Source organism: Muntiacus reevesi, chromosome 3 (genome assembly GCF_963930625.1).
Source record: "Muntiacus reevesi chromosome 3, mMunRee1.1, whole genome shotgun sequence".
Taxonomy (NCBI): domain Eukaryota; kingdom Metazoa; phylum Chordata; class Mammalia; order Artiodactyla; family Cervidae; genus Muntiacus; species Muntiacus reevesi.
Window position 1 is genome coordinate 228,868,292 of NC_089251.1, and position 18,887 is coordinate 228,887,178.

The window sequence follows — 18,887 nt, forward strand, 5'->3', positions numbered from 1 at the left end:
TCTGGGAATCTCTTATTAAAATGCTTAAATTAAAAAATAGTGGCTTCAGTACTTTTCCTTGTCCCTTATATCTGACTTTAATTCTGTAAGACAATAGTTTTTACATCTGTGCATTGAGAAAATAAAGAGCTATGGTAGCTGCTTGTTGGCTGAAAGATTCTGTGGTTGTTACATTAATGTTACATTAATGTTATTCATACTGAACTTATGAGTAAAGCATCAAGTAACTAATTAAAGCACACTGGAAATGTCTTCATTGCAACAGGGTGATGTTTTAAAATATAGCTTTAAAATATGAAAATCAATAAAGTTTACCTGCTATATAGTTTTTTAAAATCAGTGTTCATATTCAAATTTTAAAGAGATTATTAAATTCTTAGATGTGAAAATAATTTTGTCAGTATAATGGATTTTTCCTGATCTTTAATAAGCAATGAAATGTTATTGACCAGATAATGTCACTTAGTATATATATTTAATGAATACATTACTAATACTTGTTATGTGCCAGACATTGTACTCAATCCTTGGAAACAGTGATACAGTCCCTGCTTTTCAGGAATTTATCTTCTAAGAAGGGATATGTCCATATGGTATATGGAGGTGAAAAACTCTTGAGGTTATGGATGTGTAATTGTTTCATGCTTTATGATGGTACTTAATATTCTACTTTATATTTGCCTTTGGATTTAACAGAGATACAGAGAGGTTAAATGATAGCAAACCCATATTCCCTTACGTGAATTCCAATGCTTTTCCACATTGTTCTGCTTTTCATCTATTTATTTATCTCATTTTATGAATTCTTAGTAGTGGCTTAGTTAGTCTTTTCCATATTGTCCTACTTACTATCTATTTATATATTCTTGTCAATTAATGTTAAATAGTAGCACAGTCAGACTAGAGTGACCACAAAGTTGATTGGGAGAGATTGAGTGTCGCTCTCCGTGGTGCTGAAAGATTTTTGTGGGCTAAAAATTAGTTTCCCCTAATTTTTGGACCCTAATGGTTATTGCCCAATCAAGAATTTAAAACAAGGAGAGAAAAAGTAGTGAGGAAAGGGAAGACAAAAAGGGAACATCTTATAAAAAAGGCATAGCTCTTGACTAAGAGGTGGTTGGATTGATTTATTAATTAACAGAAAAAGTTTGCAGGCACCCCACTTGGAGTGAAGTTACAATAACAGACTTTTAGACTCTGTGGGAGAGGTGAGGGTGGGATGTTCTATGAGAATAGCATTGAAACAAGTATACTATCAAGGGTGAAACACATCACCAGCCCAGGTTGGATGCATGAGACAAGTGCTCAGGGCTGGTGCACTGGGAAGACCCAGAGGGATCGGATGGAGAGGGGGGGTGGGAGGGGGGGTTGGGATGGGGAACACATGTAAATCCATTGCTGATTCATGCTAATGTATGGCAAAAGCCACTACAATATTATAAAGTAATTAGCCTCCAACTAATAAAAATAAATGGAAAAAAAAAACCAAAAAACAAAACTCCCTCCACCACCACTGCCACCTTATAAACTTTAACTTTGTGCTGGTGTATCATACTTTATATTGGATAAAGTGGGCATTAATCACATAAATATGCAAAACTGTAAGTTTGCAACTGTTAAGAAGGATACAGGGCTTTATGGATCATGAGACAAAATAGAGCAAATATTAGTGTATTAATATGGAGCTTGGTTAAAAGTTGATTGAATTTTATTCACACTATTAAATTATATAAAAATAATATATGAAAAAAATATATATGAAAAAAGGTAAAATCTGCCAAATTGTTTCTTTCCAATAAGATTTTCAAAAATATTTTAATGAGATATTGCTTCCATGAACTCACTCACCTTTATATTAATTGATTATATTCTTGAAATAGATATAAAATTTCCTGATCATGACATTTTCAATGATGATATAATAGTTAGTCAACATCAAAGGTGAGAAAGCTTGTTTGCATAAGTAGGTGAAAATATTTTAAACATTTACTTTTATGACTAAACATTTATATCAGTTAAATTGCTATTTTAAAAGCATCAGCACTACTTTTCTTTCATTAAAGTTGTGATTTAAAATTTTTATGTATATAAATGGATTTCAAATATATTCAAAATATTTATCAGAAAAAATAAAAATAATTATAAAGCTGGAGTTTGAAGAATGCCCAAGTATTATTAGAATAACCCATCTGCAGCTGACATAGCTACCACAAAAATAGAAAATTAGCAGCATACAGAATAGGATTGTCTGATATTTATGCTGGAGCTTTGGGTCATTGACTGGAATTTTGGGTCATTAATTGGAGGTATACTCACTAGAAGTTCCTGTCCAACCTCCTTGCATCCCATCTACAGTGGGGTATGTGATGTTCCTTCATCATTTGATGTTCTTTTGCTCCTGAAAGAAAAAAAATCCTCAAACTCTTCCATGAGCCCTTGTCAGTTGTCTGCAACTGAATGCTGTAGCAGATGTCCAGAAGTAGACACCTCTTTATCTATGCCACAGAAAGAATTGGACACACACTCAAATAACACTCGCTTAGTCCATTCTCCATAGAGGCCTGAATAAGTTTCTTATGATCAGAGACTGCCTAGCTATGGACTCTGGCAATCTGAGGCCACTGTACTTGGCCATTCATGATGGGTAAGGTGATTAATATATTATGTGAAATGTATAAATGATTTGTGGCAGACTAGTTTGAAAGCTCAGCTCTTAGCCTGTTTCAGTTTTCTTCTGATAATTTACCTCCTGATGGAATTACATACTTATTTGTTTAGAATACAGCACAACAAAATGTAGCATTCATGAAAGCAGTCCATGTCTTTTTGCTCACTGTTGTAAATCACGTTGCATGATATATGTATTCTACACATATTCACTGGTTGGAGGATTAGGCTCTAAGTTCAACGGGGCTCTCTTTATTCTTGCTCTTCAGTGCCTACCCCAGTGTTTAGCTCAATGTAGGTGCTAAGGAGATAACTAGGGACCAGATTATAAATGTCTTGTAAGTCATGTTAGGAATTTTAGACTATTTCCTAAAAACAATAAGAAGCCATGGAAGTATTATAACTAAAAAGAAGTATTATTAGATTTTCACTTTAAAAAAATTCTAACTTTCTGTTTCTCTTAACAGAGAAACTATTGGGCATCACCTTTCTCCTACCGATCCAATCTAAACTAAGTTATATAACACATTTCCCCCTCTTCTTCACTGCTAATAATTTGCCCAAACCTGACAATTTATTAAATTAATTAATTTAATTTAAAACATGTGTCTGTTCAGTCACTCAGTCCTGACTCTTTGCAGCCCCATGGACTATCACCTGTCAGGCTCCTCAGTCCATGGAATTTTCCAGGCAAGGATACTGAAGTGGGTTGCCACTTCCTACTCCAGAGGAACTTCCTGACCCAGGGATTGAACCCTCATCTCTTGTGTCTTCTGTATTGGCAGACAGATTCTTTACCACTAGTGCCACCTGTGAAGCCCAATTATATATATATATATATATATATTTTTTTTTAATATATATATATATATATATATATATATATATGTCTTTTTTTGTTAACTACAGGATGGGCAATTATACCTGATAAACTTAATATTCATGTCTTTTAGTATATTCTCCATCTAGTCACTCTATGTATTGTAACTAATTAATTGTGCAGTGTTGGTCACCCCATTTAAGTAAATGGGATCATCCCAAATAAATAGATGGGATCATCCCAAATAAATAAATGGGGTCATCCCAAATAAATACTTGCAATAATTCCTCATGGACTAATTTTCTAGTTTCTTATTTGATAAAAAGTATCAGACAATTTTTACTATATTTAATACTCATTTACATTAATTGTTGTATCTAACCCTTTTGTTTTGCCTTCCATTTGAAAGAAAAGAAAAAGAAAGGAAGAAAAAGAGAAGGGAAGGGAAGAAGGAAAAGGGAAAGAAAACAGCAAATGTTGGCAAGGATGTGGAGAAATCAAAACCCTTGTGTACTGTTGGGACTGTGAAATGGTGCAGCTGCTGTGGAAAATGGAATGAAAAAGTAAAAACAGACTTACCATAAAAACTAAAAAGTAGAATTCCCTTATATTCTTTCACCAAATTTAACTGTTAAAATAATTTTTTTTCTGTAGGTGTTTTTGAATCATTCTGAAAAAATTGCAGCTACTATGCCCTTTTTACTCCAGAATAGTTCATTATAGCAATCACAGCAAAATTGTCAAAATCAAGACATTTAATGTTGATATAAATTAGTTGTAATTAAACATAGATAAAAACCTAGAGATGAGTTTATTCATATCTTGCCTATTGTCCCAATGTCCTTATAGTCATGTGTTTTTTTCCAGTTGTGTTTTGACTTCACATTGTAGTATATGTTGCATTTGCATTTAGTCATTGTGTCTCTTTAATATCCTTTAATATGGACCAGTTCTTAAGTCTTTTTTTTTTTTTTAACTTTCATCACAGTGATTTATTTGAAAAGTACAGGTATTTTGTGAAGTTTCTCTCCGTGTAGGTTTGTCTTTTGCTTCTTTTTGATTATACTTGATTATGTGTTTGTTTTTTGGTCTGGAATACTATTAATAATAAGTTCTATTGTGTACTTCTTAGTTCACCACAGCATGAAGCACAGGATGTCACCTGATCCCATTAATGGTGATGTTAATCTTGATCACTTGGTTAAGATGATATTTATCAGATTTATTCACTATAAGGACTCTTAAAATTCCTGTGTCATTAAGAAGAATCTAAGGATTACAAAAATGGCCTCATGTGATTATTCCCCCTCGAGTGTGCATTCTTCTTTGCAATATGATTTTGCAGTCTCCCATTAAGAACATGGAGTATATTATTTCATCCTTTGAATCTGGGCATGGCCATGTAGCTTCCTTCTGTGTCTTAGCAGAACTTTGGAAAGTGCTCTACATTGGAGTATACACTCCATTGTTGCTTTTCAGAATCCAGCAACTACCAGTACTCAAGGATACAGGACTAGCCTGTTGAAGGATGACAGGCAAACAAAGACAGCAACATCTTAAAGATGATCCATCCCAGCTGAGTCCTGCCTCCAATCAGCTTGCCAACCAGCAGACAAGTGAGCGAGGTCATCATTCACCAGCCAGTCCAAATTGAGCCTGCCAGAGCAGAAACCACCCTAACAACTCACATAACGTTGAGAATTTATAGATGTTTATTGTTTTAAACTGCTAAGTTTGAGGATGATGTGATAAACCTCAAAACATAATTCCCAGGGAGATAATTTGAGAGTACATAAATAACTGAATACATGTATAACTTTTACCTACTAGTTTCATGATTCTTGCCCTGGTTAAATATTACTACAAAGGTTGCAAAATGGTATTGCTACCTTTTTTAGAGACGAAGAATGTAAGAATGGGGGCTTATGTGTTTTGCAAGTACATATGACTAATAAGTGGCTGTGCCAGCATTAGAAGCTTAACCTTTTACCTGCTGGTCCATAACTTTTCTCAATATGCCATGGAGATGTGAATGACGTGATGACAGAACTGACAAAAGCAAGCAATAGAGAAAAAGACCAGTGTCCTTGGTGTTAAGAGTGACATCTTGTGTCCTCACACAAGGACAGAAACACTAATTGATGAGGGTGGAAGGACTGCCCAGGGTGGACAGTGTAGGAGGGAAAATTAAATATAGTTATGATCATACCAATTTAGGTAATCATTGATTCATGAAAAGATATAAAGATAATGTCTCTAAAAATTGCCTTTCATGAATATAACCAAGAATGTCATTGATACACTAGATTACAATTAATAATAGACATTTATGCAACATGACTCAATATTTTTGGAGTAACTCTCATATCCTCCCCTAGTTTTCCCAAATAAGCTAAGAAGAAGGAGCTAAGATAACATGAGGTGACCTATGTTACTCCTCTTAAAAATAAGAAAACTGAAACGGTATTAAGAACCCAAACTAACCAAGGGTCAAAACTGAATAAATGTCAAAGCAGAGACCTAAACTCAGCAATCCCAATTTCCTAGAACAGTCCCTCCCACATGGCAGAGAGGGTTAGGTCCCAAGTCTTCAGATGCTAATAATATGAGTCTTAAGTTTGTGCCTCGTTCCATGCACTATTCTAAAACCCTTACAGATAATTTAATTCACTCAGTCTCATGGACTTGATACTACACTACACATTAACTTCACTCTGAAATGCAGACATTCAGGTGCTTCCGTGTTTGTGTCTTTTTGCTGTAGAGACCCTATCTTCCAGACTGAGAAAGGAATTCAGAGACTTGCTTTTTTCTTTACCGCTCCCTTAAACATTTAAGAGCCCAAGGAAGCCTTTTGCGTTTCCAGGTCTCTTACAATGCTTTCGGCGGCGGCAGCTGTCGCCAGCCAGAAAACTAGGATCCTGCCAGGGTAAACGAACTCTAATGGACAAGAGGCCAAACTCTTGTGTGTCCTTTCTGCTTCAGGGCGCCTAAGCCTCAAGTTCCCTGCAGCGCATCGCCAATGGAGAGCCGACCGCGGGGGTGGGGTTGCTAGAGCTTTCCCGAGGGCAGTCTGCACCCCGCGCCCCAGCACCCCTCTAGGAGATTATCCGGTGCCCTGGGCTGACGCAGTGCACTCAGCCTGTTTCCGCACCGTGGGACCCCGGGCCGGCCAGGGACCGCGGGGCGCTCCGGGGGGAGAGGAGCCGACCCCCCGGTCGCTCCTGGGGGCCGTGACTGCCAAGTATCGCGGGACTTTGCACATCGCAGGAGCGGCAGCTCCAGGAGCAGCTGGAGCGCGCTCGGTGCGCACCGCCCCAGCCCGGGGAGGAGCGGGAGCCGGGAAGGGGGAGGGCTGGGGGGTGCTGGTTACGTAAATGATACTAGCCCAGTGAGAGGCCTCCAGGCTGGGGCTACGGGAGGAGGAGGAGGGGCCGCGCGAGGAGGAGGGGCTGGGAGGGAGCGGGCCGGGGTGGGAGGGGGGCGGGGGCCGGGGGCGAAGTGACCAGGCGGTGGCGGCGTCTCCGCCGAGGTGACAATGTGCTAGGAGCCCTCGCTCGGTCTCCCGCGCCTCCTCGGCCGTGGCGCCCGCTCTTGAGGAGCCCTCCAGCCCGCCGCTGCGCTATGAGGGCGCCTCTCCGGGGCTGGCCGAGGCCGGAGCCGGCTCGCTCTGCTCCCGGGGAAGTGTGAGCAGAGAGGCGCGGGCGGGAAGCGGGGCTGCGCGCGGCGCTCGCGGGCCGGCGCGGGTTCCAGGTGAGCACGGGCTCGGCGTGCCCCACACTCCTCGCAGCCGGCCGGCACCTGCCGGGCTGGGTCGGAGGCTGAATTCCGTGCGTGGACCGCCGTTCCCTCTTCGCGGGATCCCTGGCCACGACAGCAGGTCTCCGTCTCTCTCTCTCTCTCTCGCTTCCCCTCTGATTGTCTAGGGAGAGTCCTCTTTGGGTGGCCCGAGTGCCTGGGTGGGCGCCGCAAAGTCCCGCAGCGGCTGGCAGCGCACGGAGCCGAGCGCTCCGAACCAGTCCCGGGAAAGGGGCGCCGGCGAACCCGGTACACCGGCCTCTCGGGCTCTCGAAGCGCGCTTGCTCGCCGCTGCAAGTGCGGAGGAAAGACCGCGAGGCGCGGAACTTTCTACCGCTGCCCGCCCTCCACCCTGCTCTCTCTGCTCCCGGGCCAAGCTGGGGGGGCGCCGGCCACCCTCTGCGCTCCACGGGCGCTCAGCCCCGGGGGACGTGGCCTTCCAGCCCCAGCAAGTTTCTCCCACCAGCTGCGGGCGGTGTGGCGCTGCGGTGCTCGGACTCTTCTACACCCGGCGTTCAACACCGGGGACGCGCTGGTCTCGGGTGTTGTCCTCGACGGTTGCCTTCCACTCTATTTCTGCCTTCCTTTGCCTCTGAGTCTCTACTTGTCCGTGCCCGAGTCCGTTTCTTTCTCTAATTCTCTGGCTTACCGCATCCGCTCCGGGTTTGTCTCTCTCTCATTCTCTTTCCCCCTGTTTTTCTTGGGATATTCCCGCGTCTCTGTTACTTTATCTTTTCCGCTTTCTCTCTGTCCTACCTAATTTTTTTCCTTTATATATTTTTTCCTCTCGCTGCCTGTCTCCTTCTCTCATTTCTCCTGCCTGGTCCTCCCGCACACCCCCAGCTCCCATATTCCGAGACTCCTTGTCCAGGGGAGAACACCCCGGCCCTCCTGGGCACCCCCAGGTACCGAGACCTCCTTTCTCAGAGCCAGAGGAGACTGAGGAATGGAAGCAAGGGATGGAAGCAGAGTGCTCTTGTCTGGGCTGTCGTGAGGGGGCTGAACGAGAGTCGCAAGGGCCGCCTCCACGGCCCAGGTCCGAGGGCTCTGCGCTGCTGCGAACCTGGGCGCACGCAGGCTGTTTGGACAGCGCTGGCTGCGGGTGCCCTCCTCTTACTCCGTTCTTTGCCTGGAAACAGTTGAATTTCCAGGTGGAGAGGCTACATCTCCAGTCTTTACAGGCAGCCACAGGAGGAGACAGTGGGCAGATAAACACAGAAGCTTCGGGATCTAGGGAAATCTAACCTGGGAAGGGTGGGAGCTTTCCTGAGGCAAAGGTGTTGCTGTCGGAGGAGTACTGGAAACTGCTTGCCTTCAACCGTCATAACGCTCAATCCTTGAGTGATTTCTTGGGAGAGAGAGCGGTCACTCTTCCCTGAAATACAGCATAGAGATTTTATTTGCAGGGTTAAAGATACTGACCTCCCCAGCCCCTTGAAATTTCGAGTATCCTTGGGGCCCCGAATCGTCAGCTTTATATGAAGATTGCTTTTGCTCAAGGTTGCTCCCTCCGCCTCAGTGTGTGTGTGTGTGTGTGTGTGTGTGTGTGTGTGTGTGTGTGTGTGTGTGTTTGCGCGTTCGTTCGTGCCCTCTAGTGTTAGAGAAACCTGCTGGTTTGAGAATATTGAAAAGTAAGGTGAACCTATTGGTGACTTACTTTTGATCTCTCCCCTTCCTAGTTCGTTCTCCTTGCCTTCACCCATCCTTTCCTTTTCTTCATCCTGACTTTTTGGTTGCAGTACTGATCTTTCCTTTGCCTTGATCTCTACAAACTCCTCCTCTCCTGCAGAATTAGGACCTCAATATTGAAACATCATTTGAGTCCTTAAGAGGTGGATAGATTTGGAGAATTTTCATAGCCTAAAGCAGGCTTTCAACATAAGAAAGCATGCCATTTTTCTGCATCATTTCAGTGCAAACCAGGATTTCATATCTCTTCCTTATGCCCCTGCCCACCTTCAACTCCACTGAGAATTTTCCCTGACTGTTCCTCCTTGTTTAAATAAATGCTTTTCATTCACCAGTTTCTGTGATACTCATCCCATTCTAGGGCTTAAGTTGATTGCTTCAGTAGAAAGTGAAAGTGAAGTCGCTCAGTCATGTCCGACTCTTTGCGACCCCTTGGACTGTAGCCTACCAGGCTTCTCCATCCATCGGATTTTCCAGGCAAGAGTACTGGAGTGGGTTGCCATTTCCTTCTCCAGGAGATCTTCCCGACCCAGGGATTGAACCCGGGTCTCCTGCATTGCAGGCAGACGCTTTACTCTCTGAGCCACCGTGGAAGTCAAGGCACTAAGCAATTTTGGGCAGAAGAAAAGAAAGGTTTTCCAAAGGAAACAAAGTGCTGCTGGTATAGATTAATTCTGGATCCCAGTGTCCAGAGTGGGGCCAGGTGCTGTCTCGGATATTCGGACCCTAGCACAGTGTAGGAAAACTAGTAAATGCTTCCCAGAAACTTACTGGTTGATTGATTAGCATGGAGCTAATCAATAGCTTGCATAGGCTTTCATTGAAGTCACCTAGCTATGTGAATGTCTACATACAAGAAGTTGAATTCTACGTCTTGTTGGTTTGTTTCATTTAGTCTTTTATGAATGGGAATTGAGGACTAGCAGAAGGTGAAACATGAGTCCCCTGTGTCCTTAACCCATTCGCTACTTGAATTTGACCTTCTGTGCAAGTCTTTAACTTGGCTGATGTTCTTTAACAGTCAGTGCAGAGTTGAAGAAATGAGTTTAGAGGCTCTGATGGGTGGCATCTCTCAGCCTTCTCACCTAAAAGTAAACTAGGGCATGACATTTGTGAGTGAATACTTTCTGGTGGTTTTCACAAGTGAAAAGTTCTCTCTCTTTTTTTTAATGTAAAGAACAGATGTATCAGCTTAAAATATTTGGGGCCTATAAATTAATTTGCAAACTGAATCACTTACCTTAAATAATTTATAGGTTCCTTTATTGCTTGGAATATATGTGAGAGGTGTGATACTACATGTGTATGAGAATTTACCAAAGTACCTGGAAATGTAATGCCTCCTGATACAAGTTTCTAGTAGGAATCTCTGTGCTGCAAAATTGTTTTCATGACGCTATGACAGTCACCTCTTAAAACAGTTGAGGATTTACCATGAATATTGTTCTGGAGTATGTTCAAGGCAATTTTGCTTTTAAAATATTAGTTATAAATCAGCTCCTACTTTATCCAGTTTTTCATATTTAAAAATAGCAAAGACATAGTGAAGATGGAAATTCTGATATTGGTTGAGATACATTCTGATCTCTTAATAAGAATACTGAGACATATTTAACTTTTTAACGATGTACATTACTTTCAAGTTTAAGTTATGTCAGAGTGAAATACAGTGTTTCCATTTTGCCAAGTTGACTTTAAGAAGTAGTAGTTGTACAAGAACACTTCCATGTGATAGAGATTTTGCAACTTTTTAAAAACTTTGGCATTTTAGGGAGAGGGTGCATAAAAAAGGAATAAATGGATATTTGTATTCTTCCTGGTTAGGAAAATGAAGATGATATTGGTGCTTCTGAATAAAAAGAAAATTATAGAAGATGATTGAGAATAAAATATGAATAAAGTCCTGCTATGTGAAATAAATAACAACGCTACATGTCTCTGATAAGTGTTTTTGTGCTTTATGAAACTGAGCAGATCCTATAGTTTTGTCCATTAATTTGTTTTATTAAGTATCCTATTTTCAAGAGGCAACTCCTGCAATAAGCAACAAATTCCTGATTGTGACTTTTAATACATTGCCACTTGGGGCTTGTGTTGATATCAGTAGTAGAAACATGTAGCCCTCTTAAATCTAATGAGATCTAGCAGGATCCCTACTTTGAAGTCTGACTGACCATATGCCTAATTAGCCAAGAATTTTAACTGGCCTTTGTTTTTTTAATCCTTCCTGTCATCAGAGTAGACACATGTGGAACATCAAATCAAGACTTAAATACAACTGCCACTTCTTAAACTCAAGTTGGAAAAATAGAAACATTGTATTTCACTCTGATATAACTTTAACCTGAAAGCAATGAACATTGTTAAAAAGTTAAATGTGTCTCAATATTCTTATCATTAAGAGATCAGAATGTATCTCAACTAGTATCAGAATATTCACCTTCACTATGCCTTTGCTATTTTTAAATACATATACTGAGTCTGACAGTCTACTTGATGATATTTCATAATATTTCCCATGCTCTGCTACAGACACACTAAGCATATATCTGAATACATAAATCACATTTAAAGATCCTATACTGTCTGCTTTGATAAACCATTTTAACATTTGAAGTCATTTTGACATTTTAGACTAATATTTGCAATTTATATATTTAAGCACATTGTTTAGTTACGTTTTTCTGCCATTCAGTTATAGGCATACATATTTTTGAAGAGTCCAGCTTCCTATTGTGAACTTTAGTACTTAGAAAATTCACAGAAATTTGTGAAGATGAATATACACATGAATTTACTAGTAGCTGGTCATCCGTTTGGGGCATTATAAGCAATTATCTTTGGGAACAAAGTATAATAAAGTAGATTTTAATTATTTGATATTTATTTCTTTTTGATTAAGATATAAGCCTATGTGTATGTTCTCAAGGCAGTATATTTAAAATAATATGTTTAATTGGTCCAAGATAGTTATCAAGAAATTATTACAAATGGCTAAATACATTTATGTGATTAATATGTGTTCTAATATCCCTTTTAAATACAATAGCTAAAATCTTTGGTATTAGTTTTCCAATTTTATTTATGTTTAATATATTTAAGGCCTATTTGTGCTGAAATTCTTAATTTTTAAAAATTATTGCTACAGGTTACTAAGAGATTGCTGGCACCTAACTTTCCTCTGAGGACCCAACTTCATTCAAATGTCCAAATAATTATAAATCTCATAAACTATCAGATTCTCTTTTAATGTTTGTTATTATTGTCCTCCACAGTTGACCTGAAACAAGATGCAAAATATTGTTAAACATTGTTCCATCTTAATGGTTAACCCTCCCAACATGGCTTGAGAGGGATGTAGGGGAAGTGGTGATTATTACCATCATTGGTATGAACATATTTGTGACCCTCTGTTAGGTGAGAAAATGTAAAACACTGTCCAGATAAATACTGAGGCTTCTTCTTTCTTTCTTTTTTTTTTTTTTCCAGAAGTACTTACTGTTAAGATAGATAGGAACTCTCCAAGATATACCAGGGTTTCTACCATGATGTAGAATTAATTGGGACTCTATTAAGTACATTAAACTACATTGAATTGTCACTTAAATCTTTGTTTAAGATCTTGTAGAACATTATAAGAAGAGTGTGATTAAACTGATGTTGGTACTTCGGTGAACAATACATGTGCTGAGTAGCCACTGTAAACAGGAGAATTTCAAACAGAGCTTGTACATTCAAAGTCATCTAAATTATACCTCAGAGACTAGTAAATGTCAGCTTAGTCTCTGCCTAATATTAATTGCCTTGATATTATACGCACAGTGCCACTTTTTTGTTGTTGTTATAAAATGAATTTTGACATTTGAGGAGGATTATCTTCTTGTAGACCAGAAGCATAACAATTTATTTAATTTCCTTTTGAGATTTTTATTATATAATTAGTTTCAGATGGAGAGGATGGGATTCATATGACTATCAAGATCCACATGCAGTACCACCATTAGGCTAATGAAAACAAAATTGGGAACAAATACTTGGAAACAAATACATGTAAAGGTGTAGCCATTTTGATTTATTGATGAGGAAGTTAAAATGATGAAGAGTTACAAAGTGATAAAATAACTAAAATTTATTGGATCCGTACTTCGACTTGTATTGTGAGTAAGTAAACATCTAACAGCTTGTACTACAGTTTATCCTTGAAATTGTATGAATTATATGTAGTATTACTATCCCCATTGTATAAATGAGGAAGTGCATATGCAATATCACACAGCTTTCTGCATTAATATTAGGCGCAGGGATCACATCAGTTGTATCTCTCTCTGAAGCCAGTGCTCTAAGAGTTCTCAAACTGACATTTTCACTGACTAATAAATTAAAAAAAAAATGAGTTCAACTTCCATGTGAACATTTTCTTTTTGCACAATGAGAATAATTTTTAAAAGTCTATTTATATCACTGTCATTTTATGAAAGAGTGGACATTGTAACACCAATAAGATGGCAAAACTAAATCACAAAATTTAGTCCTTATAATAGAATAAATTTAGCTTCCTGTGCTTTCTACATTGCATTTATTTTCCTAATTTAACAAAGACTGAAGAAAATTCATCATAGTCTGGTAATTTATTTCACCACATTCTGTAGCCTGCGATTGGAACACTTAGTCTGAACCACTCAAATATACTGCTATCCAGTGGACCCCAAGCACTCATGCAACACAGGCCAGCATGGGTGTGATATCTATGACTTTGTTCTTATAGTTATTCCTTTCTCTTTCTAGTTGCAAATCTGGGCAATACAATTTGTATCTAGGAAGGATGCTAGCAATTACCCTAAGCCTCAGTTTACTGCTTCAGTTTTTTTTTTTTTTTTTGAAAGAATTAGAGAATTAGAGGCAATTTGATCTTTTGTGGTAATTAACCACAAATCATTATCACTAAGACAGTGCCAATCTGTGTCCTTGAAAAGAATGAATGCTAGGCAAAAACAAAATGAGCATGTCTCAAGAACTTATTCTGTCCTCTTTAACCAGTATGTCCCAGTCTTTAGGGATCAGTTTGATTCCTTTTTTTTTTTTTTAATATGTTTGTTTTCCTTGTTGAGGACAAATCAGTTTTGCTTTAGGTGAGAAAGAAAATTCCAAAGCAAAACTTCTAACTTCTTTTGTAAAACTGACTGATGCTATTAAATCCTAAGTTGCTTTGGATAGTGACTACTGTGGCCATTGAAGGGGAAGTGAACGCTGGTGGATTGTGTGGGATGTAGTTAAATTGACTTGAGACATTGTTTAATGTCATTGGCAACAAACCAGTTTGGAAACTGAAATTATCTCAAGAGGTTTTTGTTTGTTTGTTTTAACATAGGTTGTCAGATTCCACTGATACAGATTCTCATTTGCCTGGGATAGATACATAGGGATCTATGTTTATAAACATTTTTCTAGATAAGTTTGATGTACAAGGTTTTAAGCAACTGAACTACTTCTAGAACACTTTTCAGATTTAATACTTTTTAGTCAATTAAACAAATATAGAAGTTACTATGTCCTGGACATTATTCAGAGTACTTAACAGATATTAATTGATTTAATCATAACAGCCCCTCAAAGTAGGTTTTATTAGTACCTCTATTTATAGACAAGGATTGAGACACCAAAAGGTTAAGTACTTGCCCAGGAGAAGTTGATGAATGGTGGAGCATGGGGTATGCTATTTTGATGAAACCATGATCTGCTTTAAGTCACAAAACTTGAAGCAATAGAAATGAAAATGGAAGCCAGATTTCTGTGTTTTGTTTCCTATTTGAATAATTTTTGCCTCTAAAAGTAAAGGAAGAAAATCTGACGGACAAAGTCAAAAACAAAGCATGTTTACCTTTTAGAAGTCATAGCACCAGATGAAGAAAGAAATTTAATTATGGAAGATAATAAATGTGGAAAAACAGTAGTTTTCTTCAAGTAGATTCATTCTTGACTTTTCTTAGGTGCAGACCCATCCACCCTCTCCCCACCATCCCTAGCAAAAAAGAAAATGAAAAACAACAAGAAGTTAACACACTGATGTAGACAAAAGAAAAAAACCCAGAAGTGGGATTTCTATATAGAGACTTCAATCTATAACTAAGATCTACCTTAGTTAAAATACAAAATAACTTATTGTCCTGCAATTACTGTTCATAAATTGTTTAGATTACATTAGGAAATATTAATATTTAAAAAAGAATTGGAGATATCCTGCTGAAAAATCTTGATATTTCTCTTAAATATATTGTTGAAAGCTTTATATAATATAGAGTATCTATACTCATTTGTAATCGCTGTTAATTTATAGAGAATTGATGCATTTATCTTTGAGGAGGTACTCCTTACCTCTGATCTTTGGTTGATTTTTAGCAACTTTCTATTATTCTTGTTTAAAGAACTTATGTAGTATTTAATGAACTTTCTTCAGTTTTAAAAATATTCTTTTAGATGGGTACTTGATTAGATTGTTATAAATTGTTTAAATTAGATACCCCAGTAATGAGTTATTCTACCTGCCTGGTTTTTAAAAGGTAAAAATCTACACTTAAAAACAATCTGTTTTCAGATTCTATAAGTGAAGTGAGAGTTATGAGATTACTGACTGAATTTTAAAACTCACTTCTACAGTATTCTCTCTTTCTCTCATGGTAAATTCCACCTCTTTTTCTGAATCCTCAAGGCTCATATTTCTTTGATTCTCTTGATAGTTCAGTCTCAAATGAGACTATATATCACTTGTCCTGAAAAATATTAGAAACCAGCCTGTGCCTAATCATGGTTCAGATTTCACTCATATCCTGTAGATTTTCAGGGTAGCTCTCTCTTTCCTTCTCAAATAAATACTGTTTCATCATTTCTCAATATACTTTTTCTTCTGTATCTTTTCCTGGCTCCTCTCTTCCTTCTTCATGATGCTCTTGACTTTAAATTGTCCTTCTTCCGTGGCTTAATATATCCTCATAGAGCAGGGCTGGACTTATCTATTAGCTTTTTTCTTTTCTTTTTTGATTCTATAAAAATGTAAATAAAAAAGCTTCTGTTCATTTCATCATCTAGTCCCTGAGTAGGTAAGAGACAGACGCTGTAGCTCTTGCATCTGGGTCATTTAGCAGGAGGCTTGGGATGCTAAATTTGCATCTCATTACCTTTGTCTACTTTTAGAATGGTGTGCCTGGACCCTGGGGTCAGTTGGCAGTATGCAGGCCCTGGCTCCAAGGGAATGCTGTGTTGCTTGAGGGGATGCCAATTTCAGTTGTCATCCAGTTCTCACATTCCTTGGTCAGATTTTCCTTATAAGATTTCCAATATCTATTTTATTATTAACTCTAGACTATTGACTTCATGTTAGAAATTCATTGTTATATTAATTGATAGGTTATGATGAACAACTTTTATAATTTATATTCCATGGCTTCTATTTCTGACTTCGAGATAATGTTTTTCCTATTAGGTAAACCTAGAGCAGGCATTTTGTCACAGATTTTTTAAGAGTTTTATTGTTGTGTCCTACGTTGAGATGAATTGTAGGTAATTGGATGGTGCAGCTGAATTAACACATTGAATTGCTGGTTATGAGACACTTCATTTGCTGTTGCAGACAACAATAGGCCCATTTTGCTTCTACAATGCACAAATTCTTATTATCTGTATAAAATTCTAATTCTAGTAGAATAACATGTATGCATCATTTCCATTCCTTTTGTGAGGAAAAATAACCTCAACAAATGTAAGATATTAGCCACTATTTCATTAAATAATTTTGAATTTCAATACATTTTTTTGTTTGATAATGTTAATCAGTTGCCCACAAAAATGACCCTTCAGAACATGAAATCAGTAGTCCCACCTTTACCCCGGGTACCCTAAAATGTGTGTAGGTGTGCAGTTTGCATTAATTTTTATAGAGAGCCTCACTTGAATGGTTCTGAACAGCATTGCTACCATCAGGAGTATGGTGATATGCAACAGTGTAGTTTTTAATGCTTGTTACAAGCATAATAAGAATTATGCTTGTTCTTGGGTTTTTCTTCATTTTACGTGTTTTAAGGGCAACTTCTCTAGGGAGGATGGAGACATATCTTTATCTAAACTTTCTCCTGAAAACTCATTAACTTAAGCATTAAATTAAGGAGTTAAAAAGATATCAAACTGTTACAAAGTGTATGAAGTAAAGACTGCTGAAGATGTGGGGAAGAGGGTGCTGCTTTGTCCTGAGTAAGCACCAAAAGGCTTAAGTGAGACACTGGGGCTGAACAAAGTAATCAACATGTACAGATGGAATGCGGGCATGCTTCAGTTATATATGACTCTGTGAAACCCCATGGACTGCAGCCTGCCAGGCTCCTCTGGAGGAGGCAAGAATACTGGAGCGGATTGCCATGCCCTCCTCCAGGGGATCTTCCCAACTCAGGGATTGAACCTGTGTTTCTTATGTCTCCTGCATTGGCAGGCGGGTTCTTTACCACTAGTGCCACCTGGGAAATCCTAAAGTGTTAGTGGCTCAGTTGTGTCCAGCTCTTTGTGACCCCATGAACTGTAGCCCATCAGGTACCTCTGTCCATGGAATTCTCCAGGCAAGAATACTGGACTAGGTAGCCATTCCCTTCTCTAGTGGATCTTCCCGACCCAGGGATCGAACTCAGGTCTCCTGCATCACAGGGAAATTCTTTACTGTCTGATGGGATAGCCGGCCTTTTCTTCACTAATTCTACTTCCTATGCAAATATCCTTGTAGCAAATTTTTTTTTTCACTTTCCCTCCTAACTATCCTGCTTAACATAGGCTAATGGAATTATATGAGTTGCTAAGAGACAAGAGGGGCAACTCAGTATAAAGCATCTTACAACTATGGAATAAATTCCCTTTTATTTTGACACTTAGGATATTTAAGCCTAATAATCAACTCCTTGCTTACCCAAAGCAAAGTCTTCTAAGCAGCAAGACCAACTTAAGTACAGAAGGTTCAGCCATTTCTTTTCCTTTATTCTTAAATAAAAACCCTCAACCAAGTATCACCAGACATTTAAGGGGTATTTTATGAAAAAATATTAGTAAAAACTGCAACACAAACGAGACCAAGAAAACTGAAAACCAATGACAATGAAATGACCTTGCATGGACCAGATAATTAAAAGATCATAAAGAAACCAAAAAGTAAAATTTTTGAAGAGATTCTAGAAAATATTACATTCATAAAACAAGAAGATGATAGGGAAGAGACACAATAAATGAACAAGAAAAACTATTGGAAATTAAAGATTTTCAGATCAATAGTTCAGATCAATATTCAAGGGAATATTTTTAATTCAAATACACAAAAAAACCTCAGCAATGCAAAGGAAAAGAAGAAAAAGGTAAAAAGAATCGCTATAAATCTCTCTGAAGCATGACTTCCTGCTAATTGGAGTTCTGATTATAAGAAAACAAAATATATTGTTAGAATATATTTTAAAAATTAATAGAATCATTATCAAGTTTATGAAAGAAGATGATCTGTAACTCAAAATTCCATGTCCAATATCCATTCAGAATATCAATCAAGTACAAGGGTAGAATTAATACATTATCAGGCATCTAATGATTAAATATGCTTTCCTCAAATATAATCTTTCTTATAAATTACTTGAGGTTGAACCCCATCAAAGTATAATTAAGAGAAAGAGAAAGATATGGCATAATAGCTATGAAGTAGTCCTATTAGGCAAATGATTCATATTACTTTAATCTGATATTGAGTTAATGTAAAAGCAGTGGAAAGCTTTGTCTGGTAGGAGGCTCTAGGATAAAGGGGGATATTATGCAACCTTTAAAGTCCAAGAAATGTTTGAAAAGAGAAAGAAAAATAGTGTGAAAATGAAAAAAGAAGTGTAAACTTCATCCAAGAAGA

The 18,887-nt window shown here is 38.3% G+C and overlaps 1 protein-coding gene across 4 annotated transcripts in view; it reads left to right on the top strand.

Moving 5' to 3' along the window:
- The first annotated feature begins 6,988 nt into the window (after positions 1–6,988).
- Positions 6,989–18,887, top strand: part of GALNT13 (polypeptide N-acetylgalactosaminyltransferase 13) — a 603,283-nt gene continuing 591,384 nt past the window's right edge. For all 4 annotated transcript variants that reach the window (XM_065927851.1, XM_065927849.1, XM_065927850.1 and 1 more), the window contains exon 1: positions 6,989–7,367. The gene's annotated coding sequence lies outside the window, so the exon portion shown is untranslated. The remainder of the gene's footprint in view (positions 7,368–18,887) is intronic.